Source organism: Agrilus planipennis, unplaced genomic scaffold (assembly GCF_000699045.2).
Source record: "Agrilus planipennis isolate EAB-ADULT unplaced genomic scaffold, Apla_2.0 scaffold23, whole genome shotgun sequence".
Taxonomy (NCBI): domain Eukaryota; kingdom Metazoa; phylum Arthropoda; class Insecta; order Coleoptera; family Buprestidae; genus Agrilus; species Agrilus planipennis.
The window spans coordinates 1,543,764-1,569,691 of record NW_020439044.1 but is presented as its reverse complement, the minus strand read 5'-3'; the positions used below and the strand labels follow the sequence as shown (position 1 = coordinate 1,569,691).

At 35.4% G+C, this 25,928-nt stretch overlaps 1 protein-coding gene across 4 annotated transcripts in view; it reads left to right on the top strand.

Annotated features, from left to right (window-relative positions):
* The window catches only part of LOC108732495, a 167,730-nt gene that overhangs the window by 63,842 nt on the left and 77,960 nt on the right, over positions 1-25,928 (top strand). For 3 of the 4 annotated variants that reach the window (XM_018463350.2, XM_018463353.1, XM_018463352.1), the window contains exon 3: positions 17,273-17,318. The gene's annotated coding sequence lies outside the window, so the exon portion shown is untranslated. Of the gene's footprint in view, positions 1-13,173; positions 13,329-17,272; positions 17,319-25,928 lie in introns of those variants that run through there. The other variant, XM_018463351.2, reaches the window with a different exon arrangement.

The window sequence follows — 25,928 nt, the reverse complement described above, 5'->3', positions numbered from 1 at the left end:
GAAGATCTATGTCTGAAGTGCTATTGCAGCTTTTCACTGAACATATTAACTTTTTATTTGATTTAACTTTAGAAGAAAACTTCGTCGACTCCATCATCAAAAAAATTTTTACTTTTTTAACGTGTTTTATTATTTTAATAAACAATTTTACAATTTGCGTGGACAGTTCCTATGTAAATTTTTCCCTCATTCGAGTTATAAATTTTGCCACCAGATGGTATATGCCCATTTGACGGATCCCAATAGCGTTATAAGAAAACTTCATTCCTACCAAGTTTCTCACGACACCACAGACGACTTTCTCTTAAAAACATTAAAACTTACGTGAGGTGAAAAACGGAGTCAGTATCTTATATTTTCATAAAAAGTAGTGTTATAAATATAGAAATAACTGTTTAACAAATTATGCCATTAAAAACTGCATTTTTTCATGATATTAGGTAATTATGAAAGTCTACTTAAATATAATTGCACTAGGTACACAAAATACTGATTTCATAATTTTAATATTCGTTCCAAAGACCTTTTTGTTTTTCAATAGCATACAATCTGTGTTCCACAGTTTTCAGAAGTATTTTACAGTACTCAATAGGAATTTGGTACCACTGTTCCTGTACTCGCTCCCATAGTTTAAGCTGGTCGTGCTCTATACTCATTTAAAGGAATGTCTTTCAAGTATGCACATAAATGGACAGGGCAGGACTTTAAACTCTTGCTAATTTGACCTATTGTTTTCTACTTTCGATGTGTGCTTCGGATCATTAATCAATTGGAATACTACTCCAGTGCAGTATGTTTTCAACAGATGTGTCTTAAGACTATTGTGGTAAATTTTTCCATCCATATTTCCTTTGATTTTTCAAATTGGTCCAACGTTATTAGCTGTCAGACAATCCCACAATTAAAATTATCATTTCTACAAAATCTTTTGCTTGTAATAGTTCACCTTCTTTCTTCCAGTTCCATTTTCAACGGTCTGTGCTGTATTTATTGACCAAATAACCCTCATCCAATCATCTCCAGTCCGGTTAATAAAATTTTCTCTAGCTGTAATATTTTTTTAGTAAGATGAGTTTTTTTTTTGTATAAGCCCCTACGAATAGTCCAATTATTTTTACTCGCTGACGTGCCAGGGCCTTGGGTTTTAGAAGCCGCAGATGACTCACTAGATCTTAAATGGTAAATAACTTTTATTATGTCTCGTATCAGATAATTTTTTAGGGCGACCATCAACATTAATTGATACAGGAAATTTACATTTGGCTCTAATTCTTCTTACTGTTGATTGATTTACGTTTAATGCTTAAGCGATATACCTTGCTGATTTCCCATGTTTAAATAACTCTTTAATAGATTGTACAATATTTTTTTCAATCGGTTTCATGATTGTATTAGAAAGAAATGTATCAAATAAAACCGTTCATTATGTTGGATCGAATTAGGGAGAGTAATAAACAAAACGAAATTGTTTTTCTACACTAATCCCAAAATACGTTTATGCTTGAATGCAGAAACATTTTTAAACACCGGTGCAAAAGTGAGTCAATAGACACTAATATACATATGTCAATTACTTAATTAGTTATCGCTTTACACAATAACATTTATCATTAAATTAATATTTGGCATATTGTCGCTGTACTGACTCAGTATTACACCTCACATTGTTTGCTTAGGAACTATTCTGGTTACAGTTAAGAATATTAAGTTCTTGGTCAGTGATTTACCGGAAGTGCCAGACGTTTTGGTTTGTCTAAGACCTTACTAAGGTATCTACAATACTTCGCAGCTTATATACGTGACTAGAAGTTACTTGAGGCGGCTTCAATCGCAATACATTACCGCTTATAACTTAAGATCTATAATACTTCGCAGTTTATATACGTGACTAAATGTTACCCGAGGCGGCTAAAGTCGCAGTACATGACTTCTTATAATTTAAGATTCCTAATATTTCGCATCTTATATACCTAAATAGAGGTTACCCGAGGCGGCTTCGCTCGCAGTACATTACCTCTTATAAGTTAAAATGTATAATACTTCGCAGTTTATATACGCGATTAGAAGTTACCCGAGGCGGCTTCACTCGCAGTGCATGAGTGCTTATAGTTTAAGATTTATAATACTTTGCACCTTATACGTGACTAGAGGTTACCCGAGGCGGTTTCGGTCGTAGTACATTACTGCCTATAACTTATGATCCATAATACTTCGCAATTTATATACGTGACTGGAAGTTACCTGAGGCGATTTCACTCGCAGTATATGAGTGTTTATAATTTAAAATTCATAATACTTTGCACCTTGTATACGTGACTAGATGTTACCCCAGGCGGCTTCGCTCGCAGTACATTGGCTCTTATAACTTAAGATGTATAATTTCACAGTTTATATACGTGACTAGAGGTAACCTGAGGTGGCTTCGCTGGCAGTACATTACTTATTATAACTTAAAATCCATAATACTTCGACGTTTATATACGTGACCAGAAGTTACCTGAGGCGGTTTCACTCGCAGTGTATGAGTGCTTATAATTTAAAATTCATAATACTTTGCACCTGTATACCTGACTAGAGATTACCCAAGGCGGCTTCGCTCGCAGTACATTACCTCTTATAACTTAAGATATATAACACTTCGCAGTTTATATACATGACTAGAAATTACCCGAGGCGACTTTACTCGCAGTACATGACTGCTTATAATTTTACACTCATAATATTTTGCAATTATTTACCTGACTGAAGGTTACCCGTGGCGGTTTCGGTCGTAGTACATTACTACCTTTTACTTATGATCCTTTACGGCCTATAACTTATGATCCATAATACTTCGCAGTTTATATACGTGGTTAGGGGTTACTCGTCGCAGCTTTGTTCGCAGTACATTACTGCTTATTGCTGAAGATCCATAATACTTCGCACTTTATATACGTGACTCATTACCTCTTAAATCTCAAGAATTATGATTCTAATGCAAAACCGAAGAGCATTAACGCCTTTCTTAGAATGTCGATATCTTTCGAATGACACTTCACTTGGCTTCATTTGAGATATTAGCGCTTACCCGTCATAGCGTTGCCCGCTGTATATATGACAAACATTTAATACCGTTTATAATTTAAAAACAATGATGCTGATGAAAAATCCATGAACATACGTCGTTCTAGAAATTTTGTTATTATTCGAATGATTCATTTAAGATCTCTTCAAATCCATATTTGTTTCAACCTTTTAGAACGCGAAATCACGCGTATTTCTTGGCGTGCACCTATAGAAACGTTAGAATATGGGGTCAATAAATAAAGTTGAACCTGAGTAACTATGGTGTCAATATTTCATTTAAATTGACCGAATAGTTTGGGTTACTCATCAGTCAGTCAGTCAGGATAAGGTCCTTTATACATACACGTACAAAGTGATTAGCACCTAAACCAAATTAATAATGAACATGAACTTCTTGGTCTGTAATGTATGCATAGAAAGTACCAAACGTGAATCGCGATTTCGAATTGATTAGTTTTTGTCAGCATAGGTAGTTTAGTGTCTTTTGAATAATTATTAATAAAAATAACAACAAAACACTACTTAAACAATTGATAAAATTTATGTATCAACAAAAATTAAACACATGAAAAAATATAATACAATAGACAAGTCATATAAAGAAATAACAACAATAAGAATAACAATGTAGAACACGAAAAGGGAATTTACTAAATGTAGAAACGACTGTCGAACGTGGAGAATACAAATGAATGACTCAATAGTGTTTTTTTGTTTAGATTATTGTCAAGGAGGGGAAATCTTCTAAAAACACCCTCCCCCCTGAAGTGGCCGAAGCGCCTACCGACTAAAACCCGAGTAGGGAGATCGACCGGAAGGTTGTGATTCCCAAGGAATGATTTTTTGGGAATATTGAGGACGGGGAGATGTAAAAGTGGGGAGGGGAGTGTTTTGGGGGTGTGGATGAGAATAGGTATCCCATCACAAAGTGTAGGGTGGGTACTCGCGCTAAAAGCGAAACTAAAATTGAGCAAAAGTGAGCAGCTCAGAAGAGAAATGATTCAATAGCTTTTTTTGTTTGGATTATTCTCGAGGAGAGGAAATCTTCAATAGACACTCTCTGAAGGGAGGTGATGTTGGATTTTTACCGTCTAAAACCCCTACTCGAGTGGGGAGGTAAACCCTGAGAGTTACTCATCCTCTGGAAGAGAATGGAAGGTTGGGATTCGGGAGAGGGTTGAGAAGGGAAATGGTTAAGCGTGGGGGGTAATGGGGGGGAGAACCATCGGAAGTAGGCGGTCCATCTCTGAAGTGATAGATAAACAGTGATTTTAAGAGTATTTATAGTAGGAAAATGTTAGTAAAAAGGGATAGAATATTCAAGATAGACAAAGACTGACAATGAGGGTTGAATGTACGAGTTTACAGAAATACATAGAATTGAAGAGGTTGAACAGTAGAATTTGAGATAAGGTGATCAAGGGAAAAAAGGTGCATCCAGGAACGGTTGATGTTAGATTTCTAGGAAAAGGTGATTAGGGACAATAGAATAGAGGTAGAAAGGAAACAGAGGCATGCAAAAGATAAGAAGTTGAAATATACATTTAACGTTGTAAGAGAAATAAACTAAGAAAATATATATATCTACACAAAAAAAAAACAATTAAGTTCTTTCGCCACAGTAGTATAAATCGCCGACGAAACTCTCTAAAAAAGTAAATTGATGTATCAAGTTGTGTCATAATATTTAGTTTGGTAAGTACATATCTTGGTACTACTCGTCAAACATTGAAGATAATATAATTAACAGTAAATATCAAGTAAATGGTAATAAACTTTGTATAACTTGACATTTATTCGCAATTGTCGTTAAAATTGAATTTGCGGTGTAGCCATTTTACAGTTAACTTTATTTTCTGAAACCCACGATTCACACAAAAGAGTTATCCCCCTGTATATATAGCTACACAATTCGTATGTACATGTTTATTCAGCTCATTAACAAGGGATACGTTTCGTGCGAGATCCTCTTTAGTAGAAGTTGGTCGATTAAATAATTTTTTGAAAGTTGTGTGCCGTGCATAAGGATGAATTGATTAGCCACCGTATTAGGAAACTATTTAGGTAAATTCGTGACGACCCCTAACAAAAACGTAAACGAAACAGGCAGCAGCAGTACACGGCGCGTCGCGACGCTACACCCCGCGACGTGCCGGCGGGCGCTTGGAGGAATTAAGTTATAAAGTTACCTATAAAACAATAGCCTCCAACCACGGCAAGGTACACTTGTTTGCGGCAGAAGTTGCTGAATCTGTTACACTAATTAACGTTCTATTGACTGGCTTAATTATTAGAGTTGGCCGAGACGATCTCCGTACCAACCCCATGTCGTGTTACTGGGTTACAAATGGCACCCACCGCCACCGGTCCCGATTCTAGAGCTAGACAACAACTTTCAACGACAATAATTTATTAATTGCGCGTTATTCTTTTCATAAATAATTACTGCCGGAAGCGGGAACGATAATAATACGACCTTATAATTTTCTCAAATTGCGCTCTCATTTAGTTTTCCCTATCACGCGTACGGAAATAATAAGTATTGTAACCTTTTGTTAGAAAAACTAGACGGTCTGAAAGCGCCTGATACTGTCATCGCTAATGAGGACTTACTACCTCTGTAATGCGACATGTAGAAAGAACATACGTTTAATGAATTTTGATGGTTCATGTGGATTGGGTACCATCCATTTCGTCCCTTAAATTGAGGTAATTTTCTGGTACCTTTACATGATTGACACTAACATAATGAACACTAATAAAAAAGGCAACGTTACAAAAGCTCCACTTTTGTGAATTTGAAAACCTAATACGAAATATTAAGAATAAAGTTTTAATAGACTTGATAAATATTAAAAAGCGACTTCCTTGCATATTGAAGAGAACTTTAAAATACATTAAATGAACATAAATATTATCTGACTTAACTATAAAAAGTATATTGCACTAATATATAATAATTACACCATAACAAAAATTAAATCACTTCAAAATAATTACAGCCGCTTCAATATGTAAGTTTTAGAGGCATTTATAGTAAATAGAAATTGGAGAAACCATTACAAATCAAACCTAATTCGAATAAATGTTAAGATTAGTTATTTAACGAATACACTGATTTATTTAATAAATACAAAATTAACTCCTAGTTTTGAGGCTTAAATTGATTGATTCAAAATTTCGAATAACTTTTATAAGCTTGAAAGTTGAAAGTTAGCACAAACTGTCCATTGTAAAATTAGTAATGTTGTTATTAGGTATTTTAAAGTGCCATTTTGTATATGACAATTGGGGAAATTTATGCCATCATTACTTAACGTAAACTATTGGTGTACTGCAGTTGTATCTGAATATATTATCTATAACCTAATATTGACATTTAAACTCGGTCAAAATTCTGGTTAAACGCTAACATCCTGGATATAGTCTTAAGACCTAACCTAAAGTTTAAATACCTTAAAACCTAACAAATCCTTGTTTTGCGTAGACGGTTTATAACTGATTGTGAGAATAGTTTAGAAAATTAATCTAACCTAACCTGACCTAACTTTGAAGATCCATGTTTTACTTGGACGGTTTATAACTGATTGTGAGTGTTGTTTAGAAAGTTGTGTCACTAGATAGGATAGTTGCACTTATTTCCATTACAATCATATCTAGGCTGGAACATTAGCTTATTAGAATTTTAACACGTTATGTATGATTACAGTAAGAGAAAATGGGGTCTTTGGTAAACGGATGTGACACAAACAGATTTTGGATATAAAACTTTTAGTTTTGTCAAATTGAATCCTGTCAGTTTAACATTGTTTTACTATAAAAATAAATAATAAAAATCATTTATGCGTTTTCCCAATACAGTGTTTTATATATTTAAGTTAGTAAAAATGGGCTAAATAACTTTTATTTGCTGTTGTAGGTATTTTCAATAATTGTATGTTTTTCTTTCGTTTTCCAGTATTTTCGTTCTTATTTGCTGTCTCGAGATCGGTGTACATAGCGCCCGTCGCGTGTGTCTTTGTGTGTGTGAGATCGAAACGAGCAAAATGAGATTCCTTTTGAAAGCAGGAACAAAAGCGTGACTTTAAGAACCTATTGAGAAATTCGACTGATGTAGACAAATATTCCAAGTGTTCACACAACCTGTCACAGAAAAGCGAATTGAAAGAGCAAAGAAATTGGTCGAAGTCGTTCAGTCGTACTTTTCTAAAACGGACAGCAAAATTCTCTTGCCTGCTTTTCCTTCTTTAAACTTCATACGTTCTTTGTACAGTTTGTTGAACTTAGTTGAGCTCACATTGAAAATTTAGAAGATTTAAGATATTGTAAGGATATTGTAGGGTCGAGTCGCCTTCAATAAAAAGAATGCAAATACTAGCTCCGAATAGGAAGAAGTGGAGGTGCTTGTCCAACCAGTTTTAAGACTGACGATCTTATGGTAAAGGCTATTTTACTGAACCATATGAAATATTGTTTTGAAAATACGTACGAGGTGTGGCAATTAAGATCCAGGAATTTAGTTACATCCCCAAACTAACACCACTGTTGTTGCAAACAGTGAACCTTTAGTATTGAGTCATTTGAAGTTGGTAGGTCGGTAGTAAGATTTTTAGTGTCGTCGCAAAAATGAATGACTCAAATCACAAACAACGTTTCGTGGCGAAAAATCGTCTGAAGAATGAATTGGATAATTTGTATGGAAGCGAGTGTCTAAAATTCCTCCGTAAGCAATGGGTAGAAGTGGGGGCAGAGCAGCCAACGAAAACTAAGAAGTTTTAAGTTCAAGATGCAGGAAGTATAGACCGTTTTTTGGATCTTCAGGACATTATCCACCGCTAGTATCTTCCTTCCGAACAGACAGTGACCACACAATTTTATGGTGGCGTGACGAGGTGGTTGCGGACAGGCCGGCATTTGTAGAGAAAGGTTGGATTCTTCGTCATGACAATGCGCCTGCTCATTTTTCTTTGCTTGCCAGCGAGTACTTCCGCGTTTTCGTATCCCTCCACATTCCGGATTTAACCCTTATGAATTTCTTCTCTTCCCAAAAATCTCACCTCATGGGTATTCATTATAAGGGTGTAGAAGAGGTTAAGACTGTTGTGAAGACGAGTCTGATGTTTACAACTTCAAAATTATGCCATCATGCTATGTGTGGAAATTGCTATAAAATTTGTTTATTCAGTACTGATTGGTAATAGGTAATGCATTTAAAATACATATAAAGCTTTTTGCTACCATCTTTATGATCACGACAAAGTGGCTCACGCAGTGAAGTTGTTCTTTAGTGTGATAATCTTAATTTTTTGCGGATTGGATTAATATTGATTTTTAAGTCATAGTTCCCATCTGTGACTGCTCCGACAAAATCACACTGGCAGGAACCTGTGATAAAAGTAATAGGTGTGTTTCACATTTGTGGCTGTTTATGACAGTCAGTTTCGTTTCGTTGACCACATGATTGTCAGATAGTGTTCGTAATTGCCAAAATTATATTTTTATTTTCCCGGAATAGTGCCTGCGTTACTTTCAAAACGCTGAACCATCGTACGCAATTGTATTTGTTATGGTTCCGGGATATATTGGGTCGACTTTGCGAAACGCGAAACGCTACACGGAAACGCGGCCAATGTGGATCTCGACAAAGTTCCAAAAGACGATGAAAACAAGCATACAATTACCCAATTATTATGAAGGAGTCATGTGTCACTGAGGGAGATTAAGTTAAACGGTTGTACCTTTACTCTTGCTTGAGTTCCATGAGGAAACTGTTTCCTGTATGAGGATCCGGGGTTCATCCTCTGAGGGAGATTTCGGTACAGGGTTGTAATAGAGTCCCGAACCGTATGGACAGATGGAATCACCCCTTCCTCCCGGCCTCACGCCCGTTTCGCGGACCTCATTTAATTTCCTTCGCGGACTTCACTTGATTTCCTATTTCCTCATTTAGCTTTGATCTTTATAGGACTCCACATAGTTTTTGTTTTCGTCATCATCATATGGAACTTTTGGAATTTTTTCTCCCCCCACATTAGGTGTGCTTCCATGTATCGGTTCCGTGTAGCGGTTTCGCGTTTCGCAAAGTCGACCCAATATCTCCTGGTACCATAACAAATGTAATTGCTTACGATGGTTCCGCGTTTTGACGTAGACCCAATTCCGGAGAAATAAAAATATAATTTTGGAAATTGCGAACAGTATGTGACACATCTCTGAATTATTTGGCAGTCTGACTCCTGTATCGTTTCTTATATTAAATCCGACGTCTCTAAAGTTCCTTTTGATTATATATTATCAGCCGCATCAGTTGTAGCTACTTCAAATCATTACACCTACTATCATCTGTGCTTTAGCTTCCCTAGATTCCCCAACTATTCTTCATTTACTTTCTCTAGCGATGTTCCCCATCCAATGTCTTGGATGCAAAATCGTAGGTAGGGAGAAAAAAGAGCTCATTATACTCTCGACTCTTGTTTATTAAACATACTTTTTTATACAGTACCTGCCAAAAGTTTTGTTCAGTCATGAATAGTAGTGAGAGTCGAAAACAAGTGTTAAAGCCTTTGATATGTCTTCAAATATAAATAAACATCTCGTTGATATTTTCAGTAGTAAATGGTACCAATAACAGCACATTTGAGCAATGCAATTGTAGTGGATAAAATGGTCAATTTTTTCGTTCCTCACCGGTTAAGAGTTTGACTGAAATTTGTCTCCTTTTTTGGCCTGGTGCTGTTCTTTTCTACTTTGCGCCGGTCAAACTGAAGGTCACATCACTACAGAAAGTAAACGAAGTATATTTCCCACTTTATCGTCTTGTATACTTCTTTTATCCTCCTTCATCTATCCCGCTCTTGTATTTCCGCTTTCTATTAGTCCTACAATTTTATTTATTGTACAAGGTTTTTGAATTTCATTTGTATTGGTTAGGACCTGATATAAATTTAGTTGCATAACTAGACACGCTTTAATGCTGTTCCATTCTAATTTAACAAAAAAATGAACGATAATTGAATTGATAATTAAGCTGTTTTGGAAAATTGGTCATGACAAGCAGCAACAAATTTGCCAATGTTCGATAGGTATCGTGAGGTGATATATAAAGGGAAGTAATTTCGAATAACATAACCATCCCTTAATTTACAATAGTGCAAACCGGTTCGTAGATAGGGCAATTTATGGTCACATGAAGCAAGCAATCGATGCTCCCAACGACCGACATCGTTACCGATAAGTCTAAATGGGTAAATTTGCCGAAGCCTCCGGTGATGGCCTCATGATTAAGAATCTCCCCCTATGCAAATAACTCAAACATCGTCCGTTTTATATACGACGATGCTTTTGCCACCCCTTTCACCAATATCGTTCATTACACGAAATATTAGATATGCCCTAATTCTACTAATTACGCAGGATTATGCAAGAATTGTCTAATTAATATTTCATTTTGTAATGTTATATGCAAATGATACACTTTTTTGATGTAGTGATTACGATTGTAGTGTAAGTTCTTAATTTACTTGTTCAATGTTGAAGCATCTTTGTATTGCAAGTTCACTAAAGACTGCCGATTATCCACGTAAGTAGTAGTATCATGATTTTTAAGGGTTTTTTTTATAGTTTCATTTTATAAATGGTATTTTTTATTGTGAGAAACTAAAACTAGAAACTGGAGACTGGTAATTGACTAACTATAAAACTAGAGAGAGAGAGAGAGACTTACTCCAAATTACCACTATAACTATGATCAATGCGGACACGTGTTTCGTCCACTTCTTCATGTGGCCATTATCTCGCGTGTATGTACATGCTCAACTGAAGGAATGACATTGACGTAAGGATTCGGTAGCTAAGTGTTTATTTAAAGTAATCAAAGTGGCACAATGCAGTTTATTTTAGACTTTTTCCTTCTAAATCTTCAGGCCGCTATGGTCACATCTACTTTTGCTAAGTTTTATGATAAATGTAGAAAAATTCTGAACCCATTCTTAATAACTTTTGAAGCTTCTCAAGCTATAAAAAGTTGCTTAAAACAAAATAAAATGCTCGTCTTTCGGTTACTTAATAAGATAATGTGACACTTGCAGTAAAATTGACATTGAATTAAAAGTAACATTAAAATATTTTTGTTCCCCCTAAATGATCAGGAAGGTGCCTATGTATTGGTTGGTTTCACCAATTCAGAATAATTTACTTTATAATAAATTTTAAATTGTGACATAAATCTTTGAATTTATACTATAATTAATATTTCAATAGTAAAACACCTGAATTTTTATCACGCTAACAATATCAAACTGAATAAGGTAATGTCGGGTTCATAGATATTGAAATGTCACTTCCTTGTTTATTCCATTAATAGGCATTAATAAGGATGCGTTATAATAGTGATAAATAATTAAAATGATCGAGGTTGATTAGAGTCAATTTTTATGAAAATTATCATTATCAAAAACGAGAGGTAATAAGCTGAAAATTTGTATGGACCTTTGTCTTGACATTCTAAATGATGTGTCAAAAGTCTCATATTATAATCTCGTGTCCACGTCCTGAGATGTTTAAGGGCAAAGGTCACAAAAATCAGTTTAGGTTTCGCTGACTTGACTTTCAGATATTCATTTGTTATCAAAATTTTAAGGTAGGTACTTCTATGGGTATTTAATTAAAAGGAAGATTCACCCCTAATTACCACAAAAACTTTTTGGGCGAACACGTGTTTCGCCCACTTTAAACGTGAGCATATCAACGCGAAACTACACGTATGAAGTGGGCAGAACACGTGTCCGCTCAAAATTTTTTTGTGGTAATTAGGGGTGAGTCTTCCTTTTAATTAATTATTATTTACCACAGTCTCCTTTTTTATTTTCTATGGGTATACCTTGAAGGGGTAATCAATAGTATATTTTAAAAGTATCAAATATGCCTGAAAGTAGTATCGAAATTATTTATTTAGTATTCTAGAATTAACTTTTTGTGAATTATGGCGACATTTCGCCTAAAGTAATAGACTAATGGAAATTCAAATTAGTAAGAGCAATATCCGCTAGAGCAGCTGCATGAACTGGCCGTTCATCGTTTCTCTCTGGTCACGCGCCACCAGAGATCCACAGTTCACGACGAATTATTAACATTCGAAAAGACGGAAGTCAGTTATTGCCTGTCTCCCGACTCCTCCAACAAAACATGTTCATCTCGAACAGAAGTTTGTAAAGCCGCAGTTCTCAAACCCAGTGTGCCAAATCCAGGCCTAGTCAAACTAACAATTATAAAGGCGACCCACGCGGTTTATCCTGCTGGCCATCTGTTATCACTCTCCCATCTTTGTTGTACTTGCTTGCTTCCTAACAACAACAGTTGTTTAATTTGTTCGAGGGTGGTTTAATTAGATTTAAATAACACATTTTACTTTACGAGCACTTCACGGAAAAGATGGAAAAATTAAATCCTGCAAATGAATTAAATCATATTACTAGTTTTTTATGTATCTATTATTTAAAGTCAGCATTTAGTTCGTAATTTGTAGGTATATATGCATAAAAAATAATACCATTTATTCATTTTTGAATTAGTAATTATCGGCTTTTGATGATGTCACTTTTGGTATTTGACTTAAAAAACATTTTCTCAAAAAAAGTGAAGTTTTTGGGAAAACATTATCCGTTTACTGATCTGATTCCGGATTTTGCTACTTACAAGTATTTCCATCTTTCCTGGATTAGGTTTTATTGACAGTGGTATCTTAACGAAAGGTTCTGAAGGATTTTCTGACTTCTCGCATTTATATTAGCTTTAGAATACTTCTCTGTCAATTTCTACTAAATGAACAATTTAGAAAACAGTTCTGTGAATGAAATCTTAAGTTTAAACATAACGTATCTAAATTAAATATTTAAGACATACCTTTTAATAATAATTCTGGTTTGTAGTAAGTCAGTGTTATCTCATTTGAGCTCAAACAACTAAACACAACAAATATCTGCTTCAACTTGACGCAACAGAAGTTTGACGTTTTTTAGGGAATCTGTTTTCGATTTTTTGGCCGATATTGCTAAAAAATTAAACAGAAGTTGTTTACGTTTCTTGTTGTCTTTTGTTTTAGAATTTTATTTTATCATTTTTGCTTTAATAGTCACTTTTAATGATCATTTTTTGATCGTATTAAGTTTAATATTAATATTCTCCTTGCTTAAAGCAGAAACGCTTAAGCTGCGTCATGGACCTATGTCGTGAGTTCCGGGGCTAGCCTGCCCAGCATCATATATGTATGTATTATTAATCATTTTGACCGTTTTTAGATTATAATTGAATTGATTTGAAACAAAGAAGATTTGTACAAAGTGTTATTATTAGATTTTTGTAACTACATCCTAATTGCAACCCTCAGTTATAGTTTTTACCTTACCAAAAAAGGGTATCATCTGAATTGCATCCCGTTTCTGGAAGAGATTGTTAGTGACATGTTTTGACAATTGTTTTCGATATTTCGAAAGATCCAAACGTTTGTGGTTTTTGGAGATTCCGAACGTTCTGCCCAAATATACGATGGAAACGTCGAATTTTCATTAATGTAGTTTTCGACAAGATAGTCGCTGAATTTGGATAAGTTTTTATTTTTTGGTTTGATTTTGGCCAAATGAATAGGTCGAAAATTTCTTCTTCTTGACCTGACTTATTTTGATATGCACACGATAAGTCGTAATCTTGAATTTTTGTATCACGATTGCCCAGGGGAAATCTACAACCATGAGCAAAACCATTAGCGATAGCTTTATGAATAGAAATTCCAAAATCTGCCGTTATCGTTTCAGAAGCTAAAAGTTTATTTAGAAAGGATTCTTCTTCATCGTAATCATATGGTTTTATATAGATATTGAATTGTCTGTTCAATTTTTATTTTTTCTTACTGAATATTTTTGGAAACGAAAAGCGTAATATTGTTAGCAATTCTAATAAATATACATCGGATGCAATTCGGCTAGTTCTATTTTTAAAATTTATCTGTGACCACAAAAAGGCCTGAAAGACGCTATGCACTGAGGATATTAGTTTTAGTTTACTGGAGTGACTGTAATAAGAGGGTTTGGAGAGATTAGTGGTTTTCTGTAGATATTGCTGCATTTTGTTCGTTTTAACATTATTTATTAACCAAGAAAAAAAAATACAGTGATTAATTTACAGTAATGTATACAAAAATAAAAAGAATACAAGTTTATGGATTTCAGATTTCAACGACTAACGTCGAAAAATTCGGTGAACTAGAAAATAGATGCATTCTTCTGTGTAAAGAGATCGGTAATTTTCTGTCAAAAAATTGAAACACGATTGCTTTACAAAACTATTTAAACCTGGACTCAATTAGACTAAACTTAATTAGAATAGGTATAGTCTTTACTAGAATAGGATGAGTGGAGTGTAGAGTTAGGTAAGTAAATTTTATCTTGACGAAATTTAGAACGAGAATGTTGGTACCTATCGTTTTGAGTAGCGTAATGTACTGTTCCAACGGGAACACACAGCTTAATTTCACGTACACAAGAGGAACAAATCTTAATTATGACTCTCAACAGTGCGCTACATTGTCTGACTCCTGTAATTCACAATTTCCTAATGAGCCCCGTGTTAATATAATTAAAATCCAGCTTGTTGCGAATTAGGAACAACCTAAGATTTAAACTGATGCGTTCCTGGTGCAGCCAGCTTGGCTCCAGATAATGTTACCGGGTTTGATGTTCGCCCGAAGGAGAGCGTCGAGGAGGCGTACTCGACACGGCGGCGCGCACTATAATCCTACTATTTAAAGTTGACTGCTACGTGCTGCGTCGCGATGGGATGGATTTAGAAAACAGGAAGGCGCTTTTCCAAAAGCATTACCTAATATTTTATTAAGGAAGGAAATGTAGCATGGCTAATGTGTGATTAGAACGTAACTTACCTTTAAGAAGTTTTAATAAATAATTATCAACTTCCTTATGTACTTGTTTACTAACGAACGTTGTCCTTTTCTTCTTGTTTTCTGTTCCTCTGTTCCTCTGTGTTCATCCTTTTAAGAGGTATTCATTTCTTTTATAAAATGACGTCTTGCCAGTCCCGTCAATGTAGATTAATTACTTACGTCCCATCTCAGGGGAATAGATCGAAGACATACATAGGAACGACATTTTGTATTTCTGTTTGTGATCAGTACAAAAATTAGTTTTGTTATTGATCTAGTTAGACCATTCGAAGAGATTTATTTCTCATTTTGTTACTTATAAAACTTTTAAAACAACAAATGATTTTAATATCCAAACATCTCTATCTAGTGGGTATTTGTTGCTATTGAAGTATTGTAAGTATTAGACAAGATTAAAGTATTTCAACTTATCTGACCGAATCAACGCAGGCTACATACGTGATAGGCATTAACAAGTTCTTGGTCAGAAATTTATGGATAAAGCGAGACACGGTTTGACTAGTAATTTATCAAGACTGCCTATGACGCTCTGACGAGGTAACTTAAACGTTCAATAGATACAATTTCGGATCTTGAATCTCATCAGCGCGCTGCAAACAGTTTCGGCAGAACCGAACAGACCAACTGTAGTACTCTACCTGCTGCCTACAGAAAGCGTTTTATGAAGAACCACAAACGGCATAGTGAACGCCATCTGTGGTTACGCTGACGAATATCTACTTGCTGAACTGAATCCATGGCGTAGCTCACCATATGAGGCACGTAACTAAAATTGAACAAATAAGTTCATAGCGGTCAGTATTCCACTAAATGTAACACAGATGGTGTTCATCATGCCGTTTGTGGCACTTCATAAAACGCTGCCTCTAGACAGGTTGAGTTGGTCTCTGTCCTGATCGAGCGGCATGACCTAGATATTTATACTATTGCTTAGCATTCCGGAAGATGCCGGTTCGATTCCGAGTCCGCCTGCCTTAGTACAAGTTTTTCTTTGGTGTACCTGGATCACCTAGGCAAATGCTGGGGCAGTAATATTCCACAGATAATCTTTCACTCTCTTCTGTCTTCATTTCGTCCGTTTCGTCTTTCTCACCCGAACCACCACCCACCCATTCCCACGGTTCCTGAAAGGAGGCTCAAGAGGACCTTCCGCCCTACCTTTCGGTGAAGTCCGGAGGTACTGCCCGCCCACCAGCATTAGTTGCTGGTGGGAATAAAACACCCAAAAGTTTTTAAAGTAAAGTTTTCTCTGTCCTGTCGAAATTAGCTGCTACGCGTTGATCGAAGAGACCGAAATCGCGATTCGCGTCTGTCAGTGTCGACAGAATACTGACGACCATGAACTACTTTGTTCGATTTGGTTACGTACCTGCCACGTAAGGTGAGTTATGCCGTGGTTTCAATTCAGTAAATAGATATCCATCAACGTAAAAGGACTTTGTTGAACATATTGAATTCCACTAAATGTAGCATTGTATCATAGATGGCGTTCACCATACCGTTTGTGATATGGTACTATATGTTAACTTTAGTGTATAAAAAATTTCTTAAGCAAAATACCTACTTCATCCAGAGTTGATTAGAAAAGAATTGCATTGTAGTTCTAGTATTATAATCAAATGGCCTAGTATATGTACTACATTGTGGCAAAGAAATTGTGTTAAATATATGAGTTGGGTACATTGTAGTGAAATGTATATCGTTTGAAATTGGATTCACAAACGTCGTCTGTGCTAAGAAATTAAAGGAAATCAGAGACAAAATAAATAAGAAGAGGAAACGTAAGCTTCTACATCGGACGGGCGGGGCGTGTGCTTCGAAGATGACAAGACGCGATATCCGCCACTTGAGCAAGCGTTTGGTCTGAAAAGTAAGGTTGCTTCGAACGAATGTTCTGTTAGATAAACTCTCTCGAATTGAAATACCTACGTGGATGGTTTTGAATTCAGGATTTCTTTTCCTTTATTGCATTCGGATGCATTGTATTTTGCGCCGCATTATTTTCTGCAAAAATGTATTTACTAGATCTCAAGTGGATTTTTTGTCGTATTAATCTGCAAATATAACAAAGCTAGTAGGTGTTCACATTGATTTAATTATTGTTGAGGAACTGATTCTTTTGGTTTTGTAATCTTAAAATAACTCTATTTTATATCGTAGTTGATGCAGAAGCAAATGGAATGTTCTGATTGCTGAGAATATTGTTTTTTATGAATGAATACAGTTGTAACGAAAATTTTTTTCTTTTTCCAGATTCCTCAAAACATTCCACGTCGCATTTCCTACCGTATTTGTAGAGGTAAGTTACTTGGTGTAACTATTAATGTTAATTCGCATTTTTGTTACTTCTACTTGGTCTTAACGCTCTTTCATTTAATTTCTGAAAGACTTATCTCGACATTTTAAAAAATTCAACCTCCAAAGGGGGGGGGGGTAGAAAGGTGTTGCAATTTTTGTTTTGGACATACAATATTTGTGGTTGAATTTTACTTGAAACTTGGTATATATGCTGTTTGATATTATTTATCAAATGAAAAGAGGTTGCAACGTTTCCATGGAGTGTATTTTATTTGTACTCGGATTTACTGCAAGGTTGCTCATTGTTGAAATTAAGCGGATACGTGTTTTGAAAGTTTTTAAAAATAAACCCTTAAGGATGAAATGTTGTTGCTACGTTTGTATTTGAAATCTAAGATGACGACACATCATACAATTAAAACGTTCTAAGGGTGAATTGGGAGTTAAAAGATTTTATGGAGAAACAATATTAATTTCTGCGAGCAAGTTTTTTCACATTGTTTCTTGATTTTTGCTTTTGCAGGGGTAACATTAGTATTTTTGTCTGAAAAAATTATACTTTTCTTGATCATTAAAGTGAAAGACCGCAATTACAATTTAATCAAGTCAAAAGGACAGTCTCGCGTATGGACTTTTTTTTACCAATTGGACATTGATTCTTGTAAAGTCAAGTGTAAGTAGTGCCAAATGATAATTCTCGTGGTGGACAGAGAAAAACAGCAAATACTACAATTATAAACAACAATATCAAATACGGACATCCAACCTTAATACCTCAATTAGGTTCTATGATCAAATGCTCGACCACAGACTATTCCTTTCAGTCACAAATCCAAGTCTGTTAATAACACAAATTCTTACTCCTTTATTTAAATAAGAATGTATTTGTCAATGTTTATTGATGAAGATAAGACGATATGTGTAAGACTGATTCTAAAATTATAATGTTAATTAACAATCAAAGTTTTTAGTTTGTGTAATTCCTCATATGTACAGTGTATTGAGAAATACATACAAAGTAAGAAGCCGGATAGTCGGCGAGGTATGCCGAATAGTCGCCGATTACAAAAGTGACCGAATAGTTAACAGAATTTGTTTAAGTTCCATGTATGTTTGAATTTAAATCAAAATCTCTCTTTATTGTCTTATAAGTAAGCGTTTTACGTATTAAATACAAAGAAATATTGGATATGTACGCTTTCGCTAAAAAAGTCGTCCTTCTCCTAATATTCGCTTTGAACGGTCAAAGCAAACATAATCGCATGATGATATACTAAGAAAAGGGCCTTCTCGTGTTGTACGTGTCAATTGCAGTAAAGTCGGTTTTGGTTGTCGTAAAGCAAAATGACATTTCCGACTGGTTGTCGATAATACTCATTATTTGCCACATAATACAATACAAACGCTGTCACGGGCATCTTTTTCATTGACGTATGTGCCCTTGACGAGACTTAGTCCAGATGCGGATCAAATGTCGAGAGCGCCCTAGGATAGCACCTCGTAGACGCTCCTCTGGCGATCATATATTTTGCAAAATAATTTTTGGAAGCTGGTACTTTCTTATTGTTTTTGTTTTTAGTTTAAAAACGCGCGCCCCTTCTTAACCTTGCGTCCTAGGCATGTGCTTAGCTTGCCTTATGGATAATCCGCCACTGACTTAGCCTCTGAACTTTTCTTGATATTTCTTTATATTTTCGCAAGCTCTTTCATCATTATCGTAAGGTCATCAGTCATAAGACTTGTTGGACACGGACCTCCACCCTTTTCTATCTAGCTAATCTTGGTACTTCCCTAAAACTAGAAGATCCCACATCCTTAATTATTTATGAATGGTAATCTAATCTAGCTGTACCCCTCTTAACTCCTGCATGTCCTTTGTGGTAAGAAATTGTGTTGACGTAGGCAAATTTCTAGGGTATGTGGAGGACGATCATCAATGTACAATGTAAATGAAATTTCGGCTGAACTAACTTCTACGGCCCGAAATTGTGACAAAAGTAGATAATAGATTGTTTTTCGAGTTTCACTCATAGCGATCAGAATGTTATCGAAAAACTAAGTACCTAGGTACAAAAGAAACAAAACGCGTACCTGTTGTATAAAATGTGATAGATTATACTTCTATACTTGGCAGGTTCTCCGCATGCTGGACGATCCTAGAGCCTTTTTTTACCTATTTCCCAATTAGTAATTGTTAAAGAAACATACTCGGCTATCCACTGTTTTCTATCGCTTTCATATAATTAATTTGCCCTACATCCTGGTTTTATTTCAAAGTATCTGTAATGAAATGGGAAATTTGTTACATCCATGGCAAAGTAGTCCATAACGCACTGTTACCATGTTCTATAAACTGGCACCAATCTACATTCCATACAAAAAAATGGCATCCGACCTCTTATTGGTTTTGAATTCAAATCTAAACCATAAAACTGCCCTGGGTGCGAAATGTGTTATTCGTTAGATCTGACTTCAAGTAGGACCCAGATAAGATCATTTTGATGGTTCTCAGATCAGAAACATAAGGTTTTAGAACATTTGGACTCAGTCAATCAACTAGACTTTCACTGGAGGGAGCTACTTTGAATATGGCATATCGTTACAGATTTTAAATAGGACGAATTAGTCTAGGTAGGGTATTCCATTAAAATATTGAAATGGGGTATTCACACTAAGTCTTAATAGTCTATATCATAAAATAGAACAGATAGGGTATCCACATTAGGGTCGTATTAGACTCATACTATTAAAGGCCTCAAGTAGGATGCCGCTAATGAGTTGAACTGAGTACCCACATCAGAGTCACAACAGTCTTAATAGGGCATGCCGTGAAAGGGTTCAGGTGGGGTATCATTAGGGTCAAATCAGTCTAAATAGGATATGATGTAAAAGGGTGTTGCTGGGTGTTACTGCTCAGCCCCGGATAACCGTATCTGATTATGGCGTTGATAGTATGCCATAATAGGAGATGCTCTAGTATATTCAGATCCGGTCCAGATACTGATTGGGTCTACCCTAACAAATTTCTAGTCGAGTTATTGACTTCCGTAGCAACCTTTGTTCTCCTACAATTTCCAATACCTCCTTTTTTCTAACCTTTTCTATCCATTGTATTTTTACCATCCTCCACACATCTCAATCGCTTTTAATTTTTTTTGTCATGTTACCGCGGAAAGCTCGTTTTGCGTGCTGTGAAATAGAGATGATATGACCTTTTTTCAGTCATTTTTCAATTGGGGGGCAATGACAGTAGTCAATGGGAGCATGCGCTGAAGTTTATGGGCATGAATCAGTTATTCGACGGCGATTTAGACACATACTAAAAATCATATTATTACATTCCTTTTCAATTCAATCTAAATCATTTCATGGCCCCATATACATCTTTACATTTCATCCATGAAAATAATTCATTACAGAACAACAATGTTTCACAATTCACATGCAGTCTGAGAAAACCTTGTTTCTTCCCTCGACACGTAATGTACTATTCTTTTTCTTCTGTATAAACTGTTTAAAATGTCTCAAAAATAATTTATTAAAATGCTTCTCGAGTTAGTAGCATTATGGTTATGTAAATTAATTATCTTTTGGGGTCAGATATAATCCCAATTGTGTTTTTTGTTGTTAATGGAAAAATGTTTAGCTGCTGAAGGATTTGGCCGTATTTTATATAATTATAATTATTTCCCGAATGCTTTCAAAAACTGATATTTGCCATTTTAGTTTACATTGTTCAAACACGTTTTTTTTATTCAGGATGCAAAAGTTAGAAGCGTTCGAAATGTGGTGTTGCAGGCGAATGATGACGATAGCGTGGATAGAGAGGGTCAGAAATGAAGATGTATTGGAAAGAATAGGAGAACAGAGGACTTTACGGAAGTCAAAGAAATAGGCGAAATAGGTTAGTAGGACACCTTCTCAGGCATGATGGTTTAGTCAGCGAGAAGTATTGGAGGCAGAAACGGGAGTTAAGGGGGAGGGTAGAGGTAGACCTAGATTAGTTTGTTGTTCGCAAATAGTTAAGGATGTGAATTGTTCTAGTTTTAGGGAAATGCGAAGATTAGTTCAAGATAGGAAAGAGTGGAGGTGCGTGAGCAACCAGTCTTAGGACTGACGACCTTATGATGATGAAGATGCAAATTAGTAGTGAAATAGATCTGTGTCTACCGTAAAAATATAATTTACGTTTTGGGGTTTGTGATAATCCCTCGAGATTATTTTATTTTCTTGGGGGCACGTAATGAAACCTAGCGAATGTAGATTAGGATCTAAAGCAGTTGCAATTTTCTGTCGAATAATTAAATTTATTTTAGTTCCGTCGTTTCCAAACGGCTGTAATAGGACGGAAAGTCTTTTGAAAACTAGGTTATGCCGCAATTTATTTCGAATACACTTACCTATATAGTCGGCTCGACGGTGGTGCGGCAGCGGCCGCCGAGGCCGGTTAAAAGTTGAATTGCTCAACTGTGCGTTATTTCTGGAATAACTCAAGGTTCATTTCAACATCCGAAATGTTTTGACAAAGTGCACCAGCCGTGGGGTTAGTAAAACGGAAATGCGAACGTATGCCTTCAGTTCCGCTCGTTAAATGAGAAAAAACAAGTCGCGAATTCGTCTGCGAACGGTACAAAATTGTTTCTTGTTGTTGTTATAGAAAACAGTCGGAACTCGGAACAGTCTTTTGCCGCGTTTTAACCTTCATTCAAAAGAACGGCTCTTGGTTGAGACAAAACAACAAAATGTTGACGAACATCTTATACGTTTCACTGCTCTTATTATCTTTCTAGCTAAACTACTTCAATTCGACAATGGCATCGTTAATTTCAAAAATATTGTTGAAAATACTTCCTCAAAGAAATGCAGTACAATTTCAGTAATTCATCAGTTTCTCCCGTTTAAGAATACTGAGACCCCTGTAGAATTTATAAGGAGCATGCCCCATGTAGTGTGCGGACCTCATGTTTCTTATGATATAGGGATTTCCCCGTAGATTCCTCATGAAAATCCCACCAAAAAAAGTGGTGATACTAAAACAAGGATTGCCTAATGTGGTTTTCATATGGGTCTTAAAGAACAAGCCTATCACATGTATAAACTTACAATTAAATCTAATTTGTGGAGGCTCGATGTGGCAAATCCGTTTGAACATACTCTCGGTAAAATGAAAAAACTTACGATAATAATCCCCTTGCCCAATTATGTCGTCGTTTCTATGAAATCTTTTACATTGCAACGGGTCAACAAGTGTACTTCCTGATATTGTTATTATAAGACAACTGAAACCAGACGCATCAGGTCGCACAACAGTAAAACGATTGCAATTTAAAGTATTATTGTCTACAAGACAGCCCAATAACACAATCTTACTTAAGAGCAAACATATTTTACAAATAAGTGATATTTTTTTCATAAATAATAAAGTTCGTTTTTCCAAAAATGTTGATTTTGATAGCGGGGGCACATGCGGCATTCTTGATGATGCGCAAATGCGGTAAGGCGTTATGTGCCCCTTCCTTGGTCTAGGGGAAAACCTCATGGGGCCCACAAGAGGTAGTGTGGCTACCCACTTAGCGACCCTATCGCACCCCTCTCAAAATCCTATTCGGGAATGGATTCAAAAATCCCTACCTTAGTTAGCATTTAGTAATTGATTAAAGTTCATGATTCAGTTTATTTGAATAAATAACACTACTTATCAATATTCACAAAATATCCATTTGAAACGATGATTGTTTCGCTACACTGTATCTTTTTCAAATTTCGTTGAGTATCACACAGAATATTACACAAATATTGTAGCAGATACAAAAAAAGTTGAACCTAACCTATCTGATTGTTTACCTGTAGGTCAGTATAATAGTTTCTAATTTTATTTATTCATAAAGATTCAAAAACATTTCATTTCAGACTCTTTTTTAAATTGTGTAGAGTAATTTAGGATAAAACTCGTGGTTAGTTTTTGTAACAAATAATTAATTAGAATAATTATAATTAATTTTTATTTTTACGTACACTTTACCGGTCTTAACGGCAACATATATAATTGATTTTTGTTTTGTGCACTTAATTCTACCGAAAAAAGTATGGTTGATGTATATGATTTTGACCATTTAATATAAACGTCTGCTTTAAAGCAAAAGTTTATGTCGCACAAATGTATTAGATTATTACGGAAATGTATCAAATCTAGAAATTGTATACAGTTCCGAGGCTATTTAGCAAATGTATAAAATACTGTTTTAAAGATTTTCTAATACACAGATATCCTGGAAAAGAGTAAAATTCCGATATTATACTAGGAAATGTGTAATACTGATGCTTTCTGTAATGCTTTCGCTCCACTATCCCCTCGTAACCATTGACCTAATACATTTTCGATTGCTATTTAGGAAATGAAGAGATTTCCTAGGAAATATGTCTCATATAATTTATTTCACACATTTCCGGGCGATTTTAGAAATTATACACATTTCTTAGGAATTGTATACAGTGACGGATTACACACATTTCCCTTAACATATCATTGGTTTTAGATTATCAGCTTAAATAAGGTTTAATGTATAATATTCAAACAAATAATGTGAAAATTGAACTGAATTTCAAGCGTTTTCTGAACTTCTCAGTTTTTGTTGATAAACAATGGCCGCATTCGGATCAAGTCGGAAAGTTAGTTTCAAGGAAGTTCCACCGAGTGTTTTGTGTTTAAATAACGGGACAGCCGCCCCCGCGTTATTACCGGTCCTAAATCGTCTGGAAGCAGTGGGAATATTGTCCAAGTTGCATGCTTCCACCACGATAAATAAAACACTACATTTACTAGACGGCACCATAAATTTCATAAATGCTCGGCCCCCGGTCGCAAAAAATCCAACTTGCTCCGTCGAGCACAAGTTCGAATTACACAAGTTTACGCTGACCGCCTTACTTACTTGATTCTTGGCTGCTCCCTTTTACTTGTATTATACTAGTATGCATAGTAAACTCGTCCGACCCTGTTCCCAAGATTGAGGTAGTTTGCATTCGGATTTGGACCCCCGACGAGAGTTGTGGTGCCTTCCACCGCACAATCGGAATCATGAGAGACGCGGGTTCAGAAATTATCTGGTTCATGAGCATATACAAGATTGGTATGATGGAAAATAATAAGGACGCAAAGGCATTATGTATCTTGGTACTGTTTATAAGTATAAGTAATGTTGGGTTTTCCACAAATTATAAAAAATGAAATGGATTTTTGTGGAACTAAACTAATGTGAATAAAACGTGTCTCAGAGTGCTAAATTTATGTTGAATTCGGGAATTTAATGTATTATTTATTTTTACACAATCTGTTAATTATAATTCATGCGTGAAGCATTCAAAAATATATAAGCTTATAAGTTCACGAAACAGAGATATTAATGAGGTGCAAGCCCCTTTAACATGCCTATTATCCTAATTAATAAGTCGATCGGAAATAAATCGTTACATATCTACTATTGAGTAAAAGTGAGTTTTCCGTCTTCATAAACATTTTCATGGAAGAAAGAAGACACCTATAAATGATAAAAGAGATTTACAGGGGAGCTTTGGCATTTTCGAGATTCCTAAGAAGTCTTACATTAAGCTTTGCAATCGACTGGAAAGATCGTGACGATTATTCCATTCGGATAGGATAATGCCTGAACTAAATTCCTAGATATATATCAATAATCGGAACTCTTATACTTATGTTAAGGCTTGTAGGTTCCGATGGTCAGGATATTATCTTACGTCACTTGATAACGCTATTCTAGTTTCAGTAGTCTTTGAATACGTACAGAATGAAGACTTTGCTTGTGGAAGAGGTGTTCAATGCACTATGAATTATAGTATAAACACCCGCTCTGATTGAATGATTGTTGAAATAAAAGCATGCTTTATTTTTGACACGCACATGAAATGTCTACGAAAATATTTTTGAAGTGAAACTTCTATGGGCACGATGAGAGTAAAATCTCAAGGCCATGAAACGACACGTTTTGTAACGATTCGTCTAGCGAAGCGATAAGCCATGAGAATAGAAAGGCGCGCATGCGTATATCGGTATTACAGTCAGCTGTTAGTAACCGGCATCTCATACATTATAGTGTGGCGATATCCACCACATGTTTGAAAATTGTTTCATTTTGTGTATATATTGTAAATACCTTTCTAAAAATATTTCTTTTCTATTTTCGATTAGGGTCTATAAAAATTCCTTCCTTTTGTAAATAATCTATTGTATCTTTCTTATCTATTTAAATAACTCTATTACTGTACTTTCCTATAATCCCTGTAACATTTCATCTTTCGTGTACTAACCGCATGACGTCTGTACCTTTCATTCCTTCCTAATTACATTTTTACAATCGGTTTCTTCGGTGGTTGACCGGCCATCAATTTCTTGGTATTTCTAATCTTAAAGTTTCCATATTTTAATGCTTCCCTACTCGTATCTACTACCCTCTCTATTCCTTCCTTGTAGAACAGTTTTTCATTTTTCATAAAATACCAAATCAGTTCGTCTTACGCCTTCAGCAGAACAAGTCTCTTCTCTTCTCCTTTCGTTACGCCAGTTGTTGTTAAGTTGTAAATATATGTTGTTGTT